Source organism: Rutilus rutilus (assembly GCF_951802725.1).
Source record: "Rutilus rutilus genome assembly, chromosome: 10".
NCBI lineage: Eukaryota > Metazoa > Chordata > Actinopteri > Cypriniformes > Leuciscidae > Rutilus > Rutilus rutilus.
Window position 1 is genome coordinate 19905674 of NC_140215.1, and position 5273 is coordinate 19910946.

The window sequence follows — 5273 nt, forward strand, 5'->3', positions numbered from 1 at the left end:
TCCTAGCGATCTGCAGATTTTGCAATGATTAAGTTGGTCATGCAAGTTGACAGTGTTGACAAGCAGAAAGCTGTTTGGTTTGAAAGCGACTTCTGTGGGAGTGGTGCTTCATACATCACTACACTGTTGTCAACAGACATTGGGCTTGTTTGCACAAATAATTGTTTGAAATTTTGCCTAATGTGACTGCACCTATAAGACACCTAGCGTTAGCCATATTATTGTATAATACAGATGCATTATCCTTCATGAAGAAGTCAATTTCAGAATGCATTAAGTTGAGTTCAGTGAAAAAAATTACTTCAAGATGCCGGACAGAATGAGACTAACCAACATTATAAACGATAACATCCAGGAACAAATAAATGTGTGCAAAAACTGAAAGATTCTAACCTCTGACAATGCTGACGTGCAGCTGACGAAAGAGGACAGGTGAATCTTACTCTGTGATCTTTAAGCACATGTGAAGAGCAGTTTCTGGAAAGTCTGAAGACTTGCTGAGATCTAACACCCCCTGCATTGCCAACAAACCTTTCAACATGAAGAAAAAATAACTTAGGGCTGATGGAAAGTACATGCTTGGCCCCTTCTGACCCTCACCAAACATTTAAAGACCAGGAATAGAATTTGAATGCAGATTGTTTCTGCGTGACAAAATGGAATTTTAGCGTATTTAATCTCAAATAAATTTTTTGGGGAAAAAGGACAGTTTAAGCATTCATTTCAGCCTAAGAACCTAAAATTCAGCTAAATGTGTCATTGTCCCTCCCACATTCAATGTGTTAAAGACTTATAGTTCACTCAAAATTTAAAGAACATTTCCAGAAATGAAACCTCTTTGGTTCTCTTGGTCAAGCAAGCACATTTGAGGGTCCATTATTTGATGTGCTCTATAGTACATTGATCAATGTTTATATATGAATAAAAGCCTAAATTAAATCTGTTCATCATATAAAGCATATATATTTCTCTTCAGAAGACTTGGATTAAACCACAAAATACATATGGATTACTTTAACAATCTCTTTATTTACTTTCTAAAGCTTGAAAATGTTAATTACAAAGACTTTCCATTGATGACCAAAAAGTATCTTCATTTTTGTATGCAGACAAATGAAAGTCTAGACTGGAATTACATGAGGCTGAGTAAATGATGACATAATCTTCAGTTTTGGGTGAACTAACCATTTTAACTGAAATTACAATGTAATGAATGAGTAAATGACCCCAGAACAACAAAAATCACCTAAAGCGAATGTCAGAGATATGACTGTAGATGAAAGCAGAGGGAAAAGAAGTGGCATAAGATGTTAGAAGTAGGAATGCAGAGTTGCTACCATTCACGGCTAATCCTGTTTTGCAGATGGGCATTTGTCTCATTCGGTAGAAATGATTGATGTGTTGAGGAAGGATGGTTGCTCCTTGAAGAGACCAGCGTGAATGATTGAAACATGCCGAAGGCACTAATGCCTTCACCACAGTCCCAATAGTACACATCATCAAAGCCCATCCGTTCATTCAGTCTGAGATGATTATGTGCCTCTCGCATGCCAACCAACTCAACTAGACGTCTGGTGACAGGTAAGAGGACATACCAGGTGTGTTATTCCCCTCTGGAGGTAAATAGCATTAGCTATGATGAGTAATAGTAATGACTTGTCAGCTCTTCAATGTGTTTTTGACTTGGCACATGGGACAATGCTGAATTTAGATTTTAAAGTAGAATAAATCCTGAATTGGAATCATCTCCATCAGAAACCTCAAGACAAATTCCTAATATTGTTCCTAAGAGAGCGTTCCAGGGCTATAATGACTACCGGTGTTGGTTTGCAGCTGTACAGCCCGAGGCACAAATGACAATGGCTGTTTAATCTGTTTGTTACCTTCTCCGGTGTGTTTATGGCAGCTCTATTTTCAGACGAGCTTGAGGAATGTAGAAGTTCTAGAGCGGATCCTCGATTTATTTACAGTGTGTGGTCTTTCTAAAGAGAGTATTAGCATAATACAGCTTCAAATCTGTTCCCTAGAGCAGGGCCTCACTTAATACCACACGTTCATTTTGTTACCGCTTTAAATTTTCACAGTTGCCGTAAAGCGATTATAGACACTTTTGTCTAAACAAGAAAAGGTCAGACTTTTCATGCAATGTGCATTACAGAACGTGTTCCTCGTTCATTTAAATTATATTTTTGTCAATATATATATGGTATGATGCCAAAAGCGTACAAGTAACTGAGATCCAAATTTGCCTTCCCTGTTTCTCCAGCGTCTTTGTGAACTCCTCTTTCTCTGCTATTCACTGTTCATTTCAACCTGTAGTAAAATTATCCTTATCTCGTGGCTCTGCATACCAGCGAGACGCTGCACCTCCATTACATGAAATCTGACCCTACAGGAGGAGGTTGTAATTATGGCTGAACTGCTGATTTTAGATTTAAACTTCAAGCGGAATCCGGTCATGCGCAAAATTTGTACATAGTGCTGATGCTCTTTTCTCCATCATGTCGGGCTGTTCCAGTGATATATCTGACATGCTGTGTGGACACTATCTCAGCCTCCCCTGTCAGAAAGGAAATTCATGTATGGAGATGTACACGTTGCCTTTGCAGAAGCATAAGTATACTAAGCAAACTTTGAACATCCATTTATGATCTACTATCTGTTTTAATTTGGGTCTGTCTTAGCTAACTAGATTTTTGTATGGTGTCCTATGGTACGTCCATTCAAAATGAGAGATGTATAGTGAGTAAACTATATGAAAACACTGTATTTACATGGCTGATCTCACCTCGTGGTCTACTCCTGCCATCAATCTCTCTGCACTTCCCTAAAACGACAGAGGCTTCCCTCGCTGCTGTCGAAATCCGCTCACTACAAATCAAACTCTCATCCTGTGCAAAGGTTCCTGGCTTTTGAAGTTGATCTTTAGACACAGGCTTTTAAGTAGCTATATGATGGATTTATTCACACTTTATGTTAATGTTTTTAGGGCCCAATAGATTTTCCAGAGGACGTCAGTTGTCTTCAAAACGCCCAATCTTTAATTTCATATTTAATCATCAATATTTTGCACACAGAAAATGAGAGCCAATTGCTGACAAATCCTTTACCTATTTAATTTATTTATATTATATTATATTATTATTTATTTATATTATTTAAAATAAAAATATTCAAAGATATTTAAAATTAATCATTTCATTTATTATCAATTCTTGTAACAGCTTGTCTTGCTGCATGCCACACATGTCACATTTCATCAGGCTTTCTGTCTTTGAGTTGGTAATTGTTGCCCTTGGGGAAACATTTAGGATTTTTGTGGCATGATAATACAACCGATTCATGACATCAGTGAATATAATATTTGGAGGTTTAGCACACAGTTAGTTAATAACAAGTTAAGCAAGGCACATACTGCGAGCATACTTGATATAGTGTGTGAGGTTGACGCTTTTATTCAAAGTGATCACTGTGCACAAATTACAGAGACAGTCCTCTTGAAGCTACCTGCAGGGTTTAGGGCCTTGCTCAAAGGCACACCGGTGACGACAGGGGGGGTCTGTGATGCTCCCTGGTTTACGGTTCAACCCCCCCACCCCCTAAACCCCATAGAGTCCTCACAAAAAAATGTTTACTTGCAGATTTACGTGACCTACTTGAACACCAAACACAAAGTCCTTCAGACCTGATCTGGTTGGTATATGCTTACTGAAATTGTTAAGCAGGTTAAAAAAAAAGTTTCTTCTTTTTGCTTTGAATATACATCATAATGGCTGTAAATGTGAATTATCTGGTCACAGATCTGTTATCTTCCTAGATTTAGGGTACTTGCTTTGTTTCTAACAACACTAAATAGCAACAAACCAACAAGTAATATATTTTCAACTGTCACATACTTTAAGACCCACCAAAAAGTCCCTTGAATAAAGGCTTTTAGCTCTGTACTGTACCCTTGAGATTAATCAAATTGTTTCAGGTAAAAAAATTATTACATATACATACAATATATATATATATATATATATATATACAGTGCAATGCATAAGTTAATACACCCATGCTAAAGTTGACTAAAAAGAGGAATAAAAAATCATATTTTGGAAATTGAACTTAATGCCTTAATTTAAAAAATTAGGAAAAATCCAACCTTTAAGGACACCAATTTTCTTTGTGAATGAATAATGTATCGTAAATAAATAAATGTTCTTCCTTAAAATACATGGTGCATAAGTTAGTACACCCCTATGTTAAATTCCCATAGAGGCAGGCAGATTTTTATTTTTAAAGGCCAGTTACTTCATGGATCCAGGATACTATGCATCCTGATAAAGTTCCCATGCTAATCAAACTAGCTTTTAGGCTAACTGAAATAAAACCATGCCAATCTCTAGGTATGGTGAATGCTATGTGATGATGTGGGGCTATTTTAATTCCAAAGGCCAAGGGAACTTTATCAGGATGCATAGTATCCTGGATCCATGAAGTAACTGGCCTTTAAAAATAAAAATCTGCCTGCCTCTATGGGAATTTAACATAGGGGTGTCCAAACTTATGCACCATGTATTTTAAGGAAGAACATTTATTTATTTACGATGCATTATTCATTCACAAAGAAAATTGGTGTCCTTAAAGGTTGGATTTTTCCTAATTTTTTAAATTAAGGCATTAAGTTCAATTTCCAAAATATGATTTTTTATTCCTCTTTTTAGTCAACTTTAGCATGGGTGTATTAACTTATGCATTGCACTGTATGAATGCTAGATTATAACCATTTATTAGTCTGTTTTGTCAAAAAAAAAGCTATTTGGTGGTTGTGGTTCATTGAGAGGAAGTGTTTGATTTGACATTTACTCTTTTAATCACCAGCAGAGGGCCAACTAAAAAGATTCTGTTTCAAAAGCTAGTAAACTGCCAATCTAGACAGCATTTTTGGCCATCATAAATGCACACATCGTTTTTAGCACCAGATGCGATTGAAGTCAATTCACGCGCCCATTATGCACAAAAATACTTTTAAAACAGAACCATCGATTGAACGTTTTTCTGATAGATCAAATGTGGATTTACACTAAAGTAAAATAAAAATATATTATTGTTAAAGTGGACATGGGCTTATAACCAATCAGCAATACCAGATATTTTAGTCATGGCTTCAGGTAGCGTGAATAAAACTCAGTAGCTACAGTGTGTGTGTGTGTGTGTGTGTGTGTGGATCCATCGGGACGCGCCTCCTCTCGACCTCTGATAGGCGCAGCCGAGCGTCTCATCCGCCT